Source organism: Uranotaenia lowii, chromosome 2 (genome assembly GCF_029784155.1).
Source record: "Uranotaenia lowii strain MFRU-FL chromosome 2, ASM2978415v1, whole genome shotgun sequence".
Classification (NCBI taxonomy): Eukaryota; Metazoa; Arthropoda; class Insecta; order Diptera; family Culicidae; genus Uranotaenia; species Uranotaenia lowii.
In genome coordinates, this window is record NC_073692.1 from 127,665,937 (window position 1) to 127,681,354 (window position 15,418).

At 33.9% G+C, this 15,418-nt stretch overlaps 1 long non-coding RNA gene across 1 annotated transcript; it reads left to right on the top strand.

Annotated features, from left to right (window-relative positions):
• Positions 1-12,983: 12,983 nt before the first annotated feature.
• Positions 12,984-13,768, top strand: LOC129747056 (uncharacterized). The gene is made up of 2 exons (XR_008737437.1): positions 12,984-13,351; positions 13,443-13,768. It is a non-coding gene; the product is annotated as an uncharacterized LOC129747056 (long non-coding RNA).
• Positions 13,769-15,418: the final 1,650 nt, after the last annotated feature.

The window sequence follows — 15,418 nt, forward strand, 5'->3', positions numbered from 1 at the left end:
TAGTGAATTTTCAACAAAATGTGTTTCGTGGTTTTTGACATATTACAGTTTGAATGAAAATTGTCGAAAAGTCTAATTTTAGTTGAAGTACGTCAACTCCCAAAAATTTGAACCCAAAAACATGCATTTAGCTGATTTTTTATGCAACAACAGAACAAAATGACAACAACAAAACAAAATGTAAGAATAACAAAGCGTCAATTTCCGAGAAAAAAAAATTTCTTCTTACGACAATGAGGGAACTTGAATGTGAAAAATAAATAATTAACTGGCTCAAAAGTACGCAATGGATTGCTCTATTTCCTGCATAGTTTCATAATACAATGTTAGGAATTTAGTTCAATGAACGAATTTTAGTTTTAAACCAACATGGAAAGCAATTCTATTGAAGTAACGAAAAAAGCTTCCTTAAGGCTTAAGCCGTTGTCTAAGGGGCCTCTACCCTAGCTAGATTTTTTAAACTTTTTGAAATCCCCTACTAAAGATTTGGTTCAGATCACGGTAGCGATCTTTTGCTTGAAATTTTGGATCAATGTTTTAATAACACTTTGCAAACTTTTTAATATTTTCAGAATTATCACCATTGTTTTTGGCAAATTGAATTGAAAGCTAACTTATTTATGTTACGTTTAAACGTAATTGAAGAAATTTTCTGGACGGGACTTACACTTAAACGTTCAAATTCCGTTTTTACATTTAACTCTTTTCTAGATTGCTAAGTTCAACTAGTATGTATGTATGTTGGTTTTTCACCATCTAAGTATGAGTTCACATGCATTCTTTAGATTATTAAGTTCGACACATCTCCAATGCAGCTTGTGGCCATACCCGGACCCAATGGCTCCGTATGAATTGTTATGTGGTGAATGTATTGTGTTGATGTAGGTTTATTTTGGAAGAACGAGTCAATCAGGTGGGCTAGTTTACTTACAGGAATTCCGGCATCCGTGTACATATATACCTAGCCAGCTAGCAACTGATTGAACATTCTTATTATATAGTCAGTTATAAGAGAAAACACATCTTACCTTTCGGCCACCTACGGGATTCGAACCCAAAAGTTTTCTTGACGATACGGGGATTTGAACTCAGTACGTCTGGCATACCAAAACCAGACCTATCCGCCTATCCGCTAGACCACATTGACACTTTTCTCTAGATTGCTAAGTTCAACTAACCTCATATTTCCAAGAAAAACTTTTGCGGCTTTTTTTGGCAATGAAACTTGGTTCAACAATCGAAGAAAGAAACAAAATTGAGAGCTTGCAAAAAGAACCCTCAGTTTAACTATCGTAAAGGTGTCAAGTAGTCGAGATTTAGTTGAATATCGGACGCTAAAGTCAACTCAGAATGTCTGAAAATTTTTGAACAAACAACAACTTATTTAAACCTCAACAAGTTCGTTCAGAAATTCGTAGCATCCTAAAGCACCCAATCAAAGTCGAAGTTGATGGAGAATGGAGGTTCTCATTTTTATGACACCCTCGCATTTTTGTTCTTACTCCCAAAACGAGCTGAGGGGAAGGCAAACGATCTTCCCATGGAACGCAAAGTGACTCGGCAAAACTGTCGAAAATGAGTGGTGCCGTTACTCTTCTTGGCCTGGAGGGTCCTGCCTAACTCCTGAATGATGGAAAACCAAGAAATGGATCAAAACTGTAAGCTGCTGGAATCGGTCGGTCGGTGGTTGAAAGTGGAAAACACTCACGTTTTAAGTACATCATACTAGCAGCTACTATTAATTTTATGGAACCCGTTGACTGGTTTCTTTTCTTATCCACTCTCTGGAGCCATGAGTAAGATGATTATATGCTGCATGGATGGCGTCGGTGATTGATGTCGATTGATGACGAGTTGAAGTACGGTTTGTTTTTTTTTTTCTCTTTCAAATTCATGCATTTATGTGCAGCTTTATGAGCTTGTTCACGGTGACAAATGTGATGAAGTTGAGAGATGAGATTTTTGCCCCCTTTAAAGAAAGAAGTGACGCTTTGTAGTTTATATTCTGGAAAAGTTATTCGTTTTTGATCGGAGTATACTCGATCAATTTTTGTTCTTTACTCAGATAGTTTATTAAACTTTCGATTCTGTGCGCTTGATGCGAATAAATATTAGCTCAGGGCCATGATTTATTTATAAACTTAACCCTTCGTTTAATGATTTTTTTTTATTTTCTTATTTTTTTTTTATTTTTTCATTTTTTTTAAATATTTTTTTTTCCTTAAAAATCATTCTAAACAGTCAATACTGATGTTATGAAATCGCTTGGTACATCTTTGTACCTGAAAATAATCACATTTCCGTAGGTGATTTATGTTCTTTCGTTCTTTGATAGCTCATGTTTCTTTAATTGTTTCCATCACCTACGAAAATGTGATTTTAAACAATTTTAAATAATAAGCACATCAAGAAAAAAAATTAAATTAAAATAAGATTTTTCCATTTTTCCATACATTAGTTGTTGCAATTTTGTGACTTTATGAAATGAGGTGTTAAAAAAGTAGTTCCCTTTGCATCGTACTTCCTTCTTGAAAACAAAAAACTGAATTCGTGACCTCTGTTGATGCAAATTCTGTTCTTTTCCTGCATCAGAAAAAAAACCAAAAAAAACTTTGCTTCATGTTATTTCAGAAAAAGAAATAACTTTGAGTCACAGTTTTGCTTGTAAATAAGGCCTAATGGAATACATAAAGCGCAAAGGAAGTTTAGTCTCTAATGATGTTTTAATACCGGCAAAGTTCTTCCATGTCATGTTGGATCACAAAGTTTCCATTCCGGTCTTATCCGTTTGATTTGCACTCTACCTCAATGCTCCGGCAACTATTAATGAAATCTAAGTTGGGAAACGCAAAGTTTTCCCTCCGACTCCATACATATCCTGCAGCTGATAAAACTTATATCAATATAATCTTCCAGTTGGAGTAAAAAATCAACACAAACTCCAGTAATGAGAAATTCTGGCACACATCGCTCGTTTTTCGCAACTCAACGAGACGGTGCTGCACTTACTTCTAGCAGCAGGGATGCACTATTAAATTTTGCTGCATTCTCTCCCGTATATTCCCATACCTCACACCTCACATGTTCCGCCGTTTTTTGCCACCTTTGGCCTTTTTCATCACCCTTCAAGTAGTTACTCTCGGGGAACTTTTTTCGCCCCCTCAACGATGATTAACAGAGGTGAGCCCGCATGAATCCTGCAGAGGATTTGATTCGGAAATGAAGTGTTTTTCTTTCTAATTGTATTGCAGTGCTTTGAGACGTGTGTACATTTGTTATTAAACTCCCCTTGTTCATTTATTAAATGGTTTCACAGACGATAAACCCTATTTAAAACAATTTTTTATATTGAACAAATGTTTAAAATTAATAATAAAAAACCTTTTACGCTGATATTGCAAAAAAACGTTTAGTTTTTAAAATTAAATAATTTTATTATTGCAACCGACAATGCGTTCATACACAGAATGTGTCAGGTATAGAAAGTTTGTCAAAGAAATTTTTCACTCCCTGGATTACATTCGCACCTTCGGAAAGAAAAAGTGCAAAATGGTGGACCATCGGCAACTTTTTTTTTCACAACTCAAAAAATAAAAAAAATCAATGAAGGGGACGTTCTCGAAAAAAATCATCCAATGATCGATCGACAAATGTTAAAGGGTGATACGGTCAAAATTTGGTCAATATCAACTTGACGTATTTTTTTCAATTTTGCATTTAAAAAACCTAAACAACCCTCATTTTGAAGGTGTGTGTGTGTGTAGAATGTTTCTCCTATTTTGATTTTGGAATTCACTCTTCAGTTGTCAAAATGCCGTCCAAGGAAGAAGAGCAGCGTATCAAAATTTTGCTCGCGCATCGCGAAAATCTGAGCTTCTCGCACGCAAAGCTGGCAAAATCGCTAAAAGTTGCCAAATCAACCGTCACAAATGTAATTATAGTGTTTGGAGAATGTTTGTCGACAGCCAGGAAGTCTGGATCGGGGGGGAATCGAAAACCGGAAGCCGCTGAGACGACAAAGAGAGTTGCCGGTAGTTTCAAGCGAAACCCTAACCTCTCTTTCCGAGATACCGCAAATAAGCTGGGTGTATCATCTACAACCGTGCATCGAGCAAAAAACGAGCCGAACTATTGACTTACAAGAAGGTAGTGACTACAAATCCCGATGATAAACAAAATACGACGGCCATAGCATCTATACCTGTGGCTTGAAAAGCAGCATTTTCATATCTTTCGGGACTGTCAATCAAGAAATTTACGTGAAAGAGTGTTTGAATAAACGTCTGCTGCCTTTCCTGAAGAAACACGGTTGTTCGGTACTGTTTTGGCTGGATTCGGGATCTTACCATTATGGTAAAAAGGCCATGGAGTGGTTCGCCGCCAACAACGTGCAGGTGGTTCCCAAGGACAAGAACCCTCCCAACACGCCAGAGCTCCGCCCAATTGAGAAATACTGGGCTATTGTCAAGCAGAACCTAAAGAAGACCAAAAAAAACTGCTAAGGACGAGCAGCAGTCCAAGGCAAACTGGCTTTCTGTGGCGAAGAAGTTGGACAAGGTGGCTGTACAAAACCTGAGGGCAGGGGTTAAGCGTAAGGCCCGGAAATTCGGATTTGGAAAAGCGTAAGCCTAACTGAATATTTTTCCTGTATTTTATACTAATTAAACTTGAAAAAGAAATTTAGTTTGGTTTTATAAATAAACGATTTCACCGATTTACACGCGTTTTCCCTTGACCAAATTTTGACCGTATCACCCTTTAGTAGAAGCTATTATCAAGGTTAAAAAAAAACAAAAATTTTTAGATCGATAACGAAGTTTCCATTGATAGATTTTTTATTAATTTCCTCAACTCTTGTGGTAAGTTTTGAAATAGAAAAATAAAATTTTTCTTAATTGGAACTTGACTTAATTGGATATTTCAACTTGACTAGACAGTTCATAAAACGAATCTTTTCTGAGAATACGGTGTTTATATTTCAAGAAAACCATTGCTATAGCTTTGCTTTCGCTTTATACCTATCAGAAAAATTTAAGATTCTTATACAGTTTCAGGATAGAAGACAGGAAATTTATTCAATAAAAATTTCTTTACCATTTGTTTTCATTCGTCCTAAATGGATGTGTTGCAATGCACACAGGGGTTAAGCTTAAGGCTGCCAGATTTTTTTCACACGTGTCCGGGTCTGGGAAATATCCGGGCAAATTTGGTCAAAGCCCAGGAATTACTCAACAAAATTTAAGAAAAAAAACTTGAAGAAATTATATTTTCATAAAAACTCATAACCAGATTTTAAATCGTGTTTTAGGCTTCGAAAAATCATTCCATGATTATTTTTATAAAATTCGCCCAAAAAATATCGTGCATAAAAAAATAAAAAATCATAAAAATTTGTTATTTTAGTATGATTTTGACGAATAAAGTAAATAAATCCGGACTAAATAAATCCGAGATTTTTGCAATAAAATCCGAGCAATCGGGGCCAGACCGGACTTCTTCCAAATTTTAAATTAAATATCCTGGCAAACCCAGATAAATCCGCAAAAAACTGGCAAGCTTAGTTAAGCTAAATAGTATAATAATCAATGAAGTTTATTTATTTATTTTTTTTATAGGGGAACAAGGGTAAAACGAGCACCCTAAGCTTACGCATGGTTTGAAAAAAGAAACACTTGGGACGTACTTGATAGAGGGCTAGCGCGTTTTGGATGTGAGACACTTGAAAAATATGAAAATAAGCTAAAAGACCTGGTCAAATTGCTTAAAAAGAATGTATAGTAAACCCTTAAAAATCCTACGGTTTTCCGACGTCTTACCCCGATGATCCCGAAGTTGGTGTTCTTCGTTTGATTGATAATTCTTTTACCCAAAAGTAGCCACTTCAGCTTTAAATAGGCTTCTGGTATTCGGTGAGAAGTAGACTGCTGAAAGCTTCGTTTGGAAATTTCAAACTCATGAATTTTTACACCTCTTTTGATATTTTTTGGTTGTTTTCATTGTCGAAAAATCAATAAAAATTTTTGAAGCAAATTAGCGTTACGAGTTTCAATTTTGTGAGGAAATTTGAATGAAGTACTGAAAGTTCAAAAATATATAACTTTTGAGTTTATTTATTTCTTGGTTCTTGCAGTACATTTCATGTGCACAAAACACAAACCTTACTTGTACCCCATAAAAGATATTTGGTTGTACCTTTCGGTGTTTGTCTTTTTTTAAAGTGCTATTAGAGTTTTTTTTCAAAATTATTTTTTGTGTTTTTCACTACTAAGGAAGGAACAAATATAAATTTCTTCTTTTGTCACTCCCTTCCCCCCTTCGAATTTTTTAAAAAACCTAAAGAGGGGAATAAATAAGGTCTGAAGAATTTTATGAAAATTTCGAAAAATTTATCCAATATCCGAAAGATTATAAGAGCAAAAAAAATTGTGAAAGATGAGAGTTTTATCCCCTTTTATGTTTATTTTTTGATAAAAAAAATTACTTGATCTATAGATCTTGTGCAATGATAAAGTATGCAATTTTTTTGCACACAACCTTTCGTGCAATTTATTCCAATTCATTAGTTTTTTGCATTATTTTTTGCGATGTTCCAACTCCGAGTGACAAAAGAAAGATGTGAAATTTGTTCCGGCCTAATTAGAAAGCTGTTTAGCTGTCGGACACTTCATGAAATTATTGAAAGCTGTCAATTTGAAATACTTCTCAAGGGATTCAGAATTTTTATTTTAAAACCGTTGAAACCCTTTTCATGAAGTTCTGAGCTTCTTCTCAAATGTATTGCGATCCGTGTACATTCTTGGGAAAGCTTTTTTGGAGTAGCTTTAAAATTCAATTTTTTTCATCACATCGAAACTCTATGTTATTTTCTTAAAAATCATGCATTAACCGAAAGAAATTCCAAGTGTTTTATAGGCCAATAAATAAGAAATGAACCCATGTGCTTTGACACACAAACTGAAAGTTATTGTTGGAAAATTATTGTATCCAGAAAAGTGTTCATAAAAAAATGTTTTCAAACATGCCAGAAAAACACCTCCAGCGTAATTAACATTAGCAAATCGTAACCAAGTTTTTATGATACATTTTGATTTGCAATTAAATTGAAATACAGTATTTTAATTTAAAAAATAACTCTTAAAAACCCTAGTTCATCTTCAAAAGAGGTTTTTCTAAGGAAGTGTGACAGAGTTAAGAATTCTAAATCAACCTTTTCAAGTTCACAAATTCATTTATTGAATTTTTATTACAACACATTGACAATGTGGTAGCAATGTGACCAATTTTTACTACCCCTGAAAGTCAACCGCTTGAACAAAAAAAAGTCAAAACCCCTACATCAATTGTTTAATTATCTATTAACCAGTTCAGTTGATTAAATAAAATGTTAAAAAAAAATCTTTCTGCTGATACAAAAAAATTGACAAGAAACCAATTTCTGCCTCAACAGTTTTGGCTTTTTTCTCTTGCATAGTGCTCTATTTGACATTTAAATGGGTTTGATGGATTATCAATGTAATTTTCTGAACGAGTTTTAAAACTGTATGATGTTTTTAGTTGTAGTTTTCCTTCTAAAATGTTGGAAAACTATTTTTATTTTCATCTTTAAACTCAGAATTGATTTTTTAATGAATATATCAAATTCTTTTATCACATTATTCGATTCTCTGGAATGTAATGTAAAAGTTTTTCTGAGCTTTTAAATTCAAAATTTTTGTGCTCTAGAAACGCAATTATCTTCAAAATAAATCTTAAAATTTGAAAAGCAAAGTATTGTTTAAACTTTTTGTTCTCCCCAGGAATATGTATGTCAATTGAAAATATTAAGCGCTTGATATTATAAACAAGATAACCTGCGATTCAAGGTATAAACGCGTTTTACTTTTTTCTACTTTTTTTAATATCCGTTTTTCAAATCCGTTTTATTTTTTTCAAATAATATTCAATTAGCGGGTGCTTGTACAATTATGTAAGTGATTTTTTTTAAGCTTGTTAAATAAATGAAGCATATTTATGATGCGTCTTTAAGTCAACAACATATAGAAAAATATGCTTACGCCAAGCGACGGCGATGACAGTTGGATTGAGATTTTTATATCAACACACATCTGAGATATTCAGAGTGGCCCACGTTTCCGCATGGCCCATGTTACCCCACTCTTCCCTACTTTTCAAAGCAAGCAAAAACTTCTAGGAAGTTTGCAGCAAAACTGACGTCAAGTTTCAATCAATAATTTAATAGCGTATTCGTTTAGCCAGTTTTGCACCAGGTCACTACCAGTTTTGCACTTTTTGCAGTCATTTTTCGTTAATGCGCTCAGTTTTGCATCGGTAGTACCCCATATGGAACACTGAAGATTCTGTCAGCGGTGTGGATGAGAGTGTGAACGGAATATGTTCGTTTTTGTATGGCAGAGTTCCAAATTGAGAGAATGTAGAAAAAGAATACGGTAAAAGAATCATATTTTCAATGTAGGGGAGAGGCGGGCTATTTGCGCATATTAAGGAAAGCACTCATTTTCTCCCATATTCCAATAGATGTTAAAATCTCTTACAGTTTTTGTGTAAATAATTTTATAATAAAAGAAGTCAAAATAGCCGATTTCTGAAACCGGCGGGCTAAATGCGCATATTTATGTTTTAAGCTATATTTCATTTACAATTGCAATATTTTGAAATTATATAATTGAAAATGGTAGAAACGGATGTTAAGCATATGTACGTCAAGGCTGAAATTTTGGTGAAATTTTTTACATCACTAGTTCTTTTGCATGAAACATAGTTAAGTATGCCATATGGCCATATTTCAGGGTAATATTTTGTTCATATTGTATTTTTATCGGATCAGTAGGAAGTTCTTCTTTTTTCGCTGTAAGATCGTGATCTGAGCGTAGATTTCATGTTTAAATGATAGAAAGTAAAAAATTTATAAGCCTAATCTATTTTTCTTGATATAGGCATTTAACCTGCCTTGATATGGGCATTCAGAACCTGTCTCTTATTTCAATATCTTATCATTTACAACTTTGCCAAAAGCTACGATTTGTTGAATTTCCGATTTCCAGATGAATAAGAAAGAAAAACCACTAAAATTTTTGTTCACAGAATCTGTACGCACAATAATTAAAGCTCAATATATTATAACAAAACTGACAAAAATCTTGTTTGAATTTTTAAATTTTTTCGACTGCATATAACAATTAAATTTTTTCATGCCATGTGTTTAAAGCGTATTACCTTCAAACTGCACTTATTAGATTTGATGAATCTCTATCCATATCGTCAATTGGCTGTATGCGCATATTACCCAACTTGCGCATTTAGGAACACTTCCCCCTAATATTTCCTAAAATGGGAATGCTTTTTACCTTGTCATTTACTGAGCTTTCTCATACGTTTATGTTCAATTTGTGAGGATTTTGGAGTCCATAGCTTAACTCTCGAAATAAAAATTAAAGGAAGCAATAATAAAATTTCTATTATTGGCAATGACTAAATATGAATTACAATGACCTTTTTTTAGATAAGTTATTATAACTAGGCTGTAAAAGCAACATTCCCATTACATTAACAATATGATATTTAGGTTATTGGTTGAAACTTGAAGTCAGTTTTGCTGCCAACTTTCTACGAAGCACGAAAAAATAGTGTTTTCTATCAGCTTTGATAAGAAATTTTGTTCCAGTTCCGAAAGTGTTCCAGTTCCAGTTCCAGTTCCGAAAGTGTTGCTTAGTTATGAATCTTTCAAACCTAACCTCAAACAACAAGTTTTTGATAGTTCCCGAGCTCGTAACCTGTATAGCTGGTATCGGGGGCAATGAGACAGGTGATTTCTGATGGACGACAAAATTTATGAAAAACTCCAATTTCAACAAATTCCAGCGATTGAATACTATAACATGTTTGCTCGTGGCAAGGTCCTAGCAGATTAAAGTATGTATTTGCTGGTTGTTTTGTGTAAAATTTAATGATTTGCGAAGATTCTGCTCCTGTGGAAAAGTACAACAGTTTTTAAAACGAAAGCTTTGGTTTTCGCTGTATTTGAAAACTAAAAAAGAGTAATCTTGTATGTACTCTTCGCAACTTACGATCTATATTAACCGATAATACTTGAAGTTCAATCTCATGATTCTTTAACTTCATAATTGATAGATTTTTTCAGCAGAAATTCCATTAAAAACGCTTTTAAATGGCAAAAAACTAATCAAATCCTGTTAATTTTGAAACAGCTGTATCCACTAAATTTTCCTTAGTTTCTTTAAAAAGAGAAGTATTGGACCAAAAACTAGCCGAAATCGAAAAAAGAGGATGCAGTCACCTAAAATACAGATTAGACGAAGTATAAGTTGGAAAAACTGATCAATACCATGACTGAAAGAAGTGTGCGCCGAACAATGGGAGATACCAAAGATATTTTTCTCACAAAAAACAAAAAATAATTTTTTTTTAAATTTTTTCATGAATTATCACAAAATTACCTTTATTTCTTTCATAGAAAGTATTTCGATCAAACGAATGGTTTTTGAGATACACGCATTCGTAACTTTAGTCTTGAGTAGAATTCAGATCTCTTCAAAGAAGTATGAAATTTCACGTATATCCTATATGTGTGTATTTTCGTTTATTAATTCTGCATTTTTTTTCTAATATGCCTGAAAATTTGATTTCAAACTTGTAAAGTCTGTTTCACATGGAATCTGGTTGCATCTTTTCATTTACTGCAGCGCCCCTGGTTGTCACATCGCGAATCTATTGACAGTGTTTTGATCCGGATGGTTTGTTTACTTAGAGCACCTGCAACGGTTCAGGCGTAAATATTGGTTTTAAGTATACCAGTTTAAGCAAAATTTGAAATTTTAGAATCGGCTAAAACACCCACTCCCCACCGGTGTAGGAGCAAATTTAAAACGGAAACACTTTCATTGCAGACACTCAATCATTGAGAAGAAAAAACCCATTTTATTGGAAAAATTGCATAAGTTTTGAGTTTCACGATTAGTTGTCTTAAAATGAATTCTACGAATATTCTTTTTGACAGAACAATGATTTCAACTATTCTACCAGGATTTCATTAATTTAAAAGCAAAAATGACTACACAACGAGGAAAAAAGGTCAATTGAAACAATTCTTCAATTAATTCAATCAAATTGCTTTGAATCAATGGAATAAAGTTTTGTTGAAATGAAATGAAAAAGCAATTTTTTTTTTCAAGTAATTGCTGACATTGATAAAGGAAACGAGAAATGTTCATCCCAAAGTCAAAGGAAATTTGTAAATTTGTAAATTTATGTATGGATACAGAAAAATATGCTAATATTGACGAAAACTCCGAGCAATCCATACGAAACTAAAAATCTCTCAATATCTCAAATAAAACAAAAATTATAGAACAAACAATAAACATTTATTTTACCTCATCCAAAAAGTATTAAAATTTTCTTTTCGTTTATTTTTTTCAAATTTTAGAACGCTGACTGGATTCACTAATTCGTCGACCCAAATGAAAAGCTTTTTATTCAATTATATTAAATCGAGAATGTTGTGACATCTATTATTTATACTTGATATGGTTTTTATTAACATCCCGAATAGAAAAGTATGGTGAAAAAACCATGAATTTCATTTTCACTCTACCATGGATTATATGGTCGACACTAAGAATATCATAGTTCTGAAACCTTGAATTTACTGTGAAATTCAATGTTTTCGACTATAAAATTCATGGTTTCGGCAAAAATTACCATTAAAAAGGGGGGTTGTTAAGGGGGGGGTAGGGTCTAACGGGTATAAAAAAACACCATTTTCACGATTTTTTTCTAGAGCTATCGTTTAAACAAATGTATTCAAATTTTTTGCATTATACAAAGCATTGTTTAAAGAACATTTAGTAATTTTTTCGTAGAAAAATATTGAAAAATGAGCCGGTGACGGAGCATTTTCGAGGATGCCTTTTAGAAAACAAGATTTGCGGTGGACACTGTATCTCAGCACAGAATCATCTGAAGTCAAAAAATCAGAGCAAAATATTTTTAATAGATGTTTTTCTGGACCCCAACGTTTTTATTTAACTTAAAAAATTTTTTATGAAATTTTTGTGGCTGTTTGAAGTGAAAACTACGATTTTTCACCTAAAAATCCGCCATTTTTCACCTATAAAATCTCCCCAAAGTAAAAAAATCGAAAAAGAAAAACGTTGGGGTCTGGTATTTTATATGTAGAAAACATGTTCCAAATTTGAAAAGAATCGGATAAGTAGTTTTCAAATGACGATGTCCACGGACTTTAAAAATGTGCTTTCGAGAAAAACGCGTTTGAAGTTTCTGCTCTTGCTTTCTTGCAGTATTAGATAGGAGGAGATAAAGGCCTATAACTTCTACAGTTTTGCTTCAATTGACTTGAAAATTTGACACAACATTCTTGAAATGTTTTCTAATAAGAAAATAAAAAAATAAAAAAATCGATTTTTTGAAAGTGTTAGACCCTACCCCCCCCTTAAGCAACTTAACCATGAAAAAATCAACTTTTCTCCATACATTTGAAAACACAAAACTATTAAGTTCATGGTTATTACAGCTTCCAATTTTTCTAATGGGAACCGTGGAATTCATTGTCTTTGATTGTATTTTCATCGTTTCAGCAATGGTTAAAAGCACGATTTTTCCATGGTATTTAATTTTTTGTTTTGCTCGAAATAATTCTATCAACATTAATCAGTTTGTTAAAGTTATTCTTTGTTTGAAGGAATATTATTCATGTTTAGTCGTGCTCTTTATAAACTTGGCAGGTTATTACAAAGCATGACCAATCAAGAATAATAATCCTTAAAACAAAGAATATCTTTAACAAACTGATTAATTTTGATTCCGACTCACTTGTTCAAAAAAGGAAAAAAAACTATTTAAATTAATACATTTTATTGATGTTTTGAAGCACTTTCCTTTTTCACAATTTTCACTATACCATTGCACTATGCAGTTTTAGGGCATCCGCAGCAATCGCGAGCAAAGTGAAAATGCTCACGAGTTTAATCACTTCCATACCGCACCGGGGGTTAGTATGAAGGTGAGCAAAATAGGGCCGATGCCGTCGGGACCGACGAAATCACCAAATTTGCTCACTAGAAAGGGGCGAGAGCAAACATGCACTGAAAAAAATTCTACCGTTTTGAGCAGAATTAAACAAACGATGTCGCAGCGTGTAGATGTTTGTTGATATTTATTTTAAGAAAAAACTGTATCAGATTAAAATTGTGGATGGTTTTTTTTGGAATTACCAGTTAAATTTGCAATTTCGTTACATTTTTTCGGGTTTTTCCAAGAATTGAACGAGAAAGTGTACATGCTGGTTCTGATGGTGAGTTATTTATTTTGTATTTTATACTGTTTTGGAATTTTTTCTATCTATGAATTTTGATAACATTTTTTCCTTTCTCACTCAATTTCAGATAAACAAACTTGAAGCATCGTAATTTGTGACCAAAAATGGTCACTCGGAGTTTCTCGGAGTAATAATAATCGAGACCAGTGCGCTGTGCAGGATTTTTGTATCCAACCGGCCAATATGGGTGGCATTCCAGTACTGTCCCTACCGATTCGGCTTTCGAAACGAGGTCTCTCAATAAGTTTGCAACTAATGGGACCCAGTTTTTCGGAGCAGCAACTATTTCAATCAGCACGTTGGATAGAAAAAGAAGTTGAAGATTTTTTAGAGAAGTATGATTTTAATATAAATATAATAAACAAATAAAGTTGAATTGTTTAGTTTGTTGAATTTTGTTTTTCGGGTGTTAGGGTGTGTTTCGGGGGTGTTAAGAAATAAAAGTGCCCGGCGTTTTGAAAGCAAAATCGAGCTGAATTCGAAAATATATTCTTATCTGAACTTATTCTTATCTGAATTTATTTTATTCAATCAAGTCGTCCTACAATGCAATAAGTTTTTAATCACAATCCAGCAAACGGGTGACACGGAATTGGAAACACCGTAAGGGAAACTCAACGCTTTACCGAAAGGATCAATGTTGAATCGGTCGCCGAAAACAACCACCACCGGTTGAAAGCGGTGTCCTATAGATATGATGACGAGGCCAAGCGAAGCAAACATCCTGCTCGGAAGTTCTTGCTGCATCCGTCATCGGACCCGATTACTGGTGTTCAAAGTTGCTTGGCCTTGCTGCTGCTGTACGGCATGTTCAACCAGGATGTAGACTTTGACGTCACGATACGGATAGCAGCTATCCCGTCAAATAACTGCCAACACCCCCAGGCCCTTTTAAGACCAACATTCATTAAAATTTCAGCAAAAAACTGACGACTCCGAAAATTTACTCGGTACGTATTAATTTAAGATTAAGATTTTCTTCAAAAGTTTTCTCAGTGCAATGCCAAATTTAAAAATAATTATGCTACCGCCCGGTGCGCAAAAGAGTGAGTATCCCAAAACCGGTCCGCTGAAATGAGCAAAACCGGGCCGCGTATACTCACTTATTGGTGCGTTTGCTCTTAGGAAAGCTTCCTTCTTGATCGAAATCGGTCTGCGCCTGCTGTAGCATTTTTTAGATCGGCCAGTTCCCAGGGCTCGTTCAAACCGACGTCCCCAGTGTAGGTAATGATTTTTCTATTGGCTTTCAGAGCAGCTTTGACCGCGCCGACCTGCTGTGAGTGATGCATAAATTCGTGAACGTCTTGGTGGACCGGAAGCCGCTGTTCATACTGCACTTTCCCGACGACTTTTTTTCCTCTGCCGTCTCCGCGGTTGGGGGATGCTTATGAATAGCTTAATTGCAGCCGGAGCACCTAGAAAAAGAAAGCTGATATACATACCTACAAAAAAACAGTTCCAAAAAGAACATAATTACATTAAAAAGGTACTCACCATCCCAGATATTTTTATATTCTCTCGCCGGCAGAGAAAATCGGCTGCAAAAAATGATTTATTTGGCAAAATGGCGCGCAGTCAAAACAAAATCTCTACACGACAAATCGAGAATGGGTATGAAAAGCAAGACTTTACTCATGTTCCTTTTAGTTTGGATTTTGATTTTACCCTAAAATTCACAGTAACAATAAAAATGACAAGAAAATTATTGTGATACCGTGCTTCTGGTATTAACGACAACTATGAAGTATTTTGAATAAACGATATACTTCACGGTGATTTTGAAAATGAAGGTGAATTCAAAATAAAAAGTGGTTGATAAATATTGAGATATAACGATGAAGTTTATTGTTAAATTGAAAATCACTGTTCGGTTATGGTATTAATCATGGTCTTTGCTATTCGGGATCTATTCTCAATTTATGTTACGTATAGGATGGTTGAAGCGAAAAAAAACATTCAAATAATATCTCAAAAAGAAACTATTATCACACCCAATGTTACCCAAACATGTGTGAAAGAAATCATTGTTGGCTAAAATTTTCT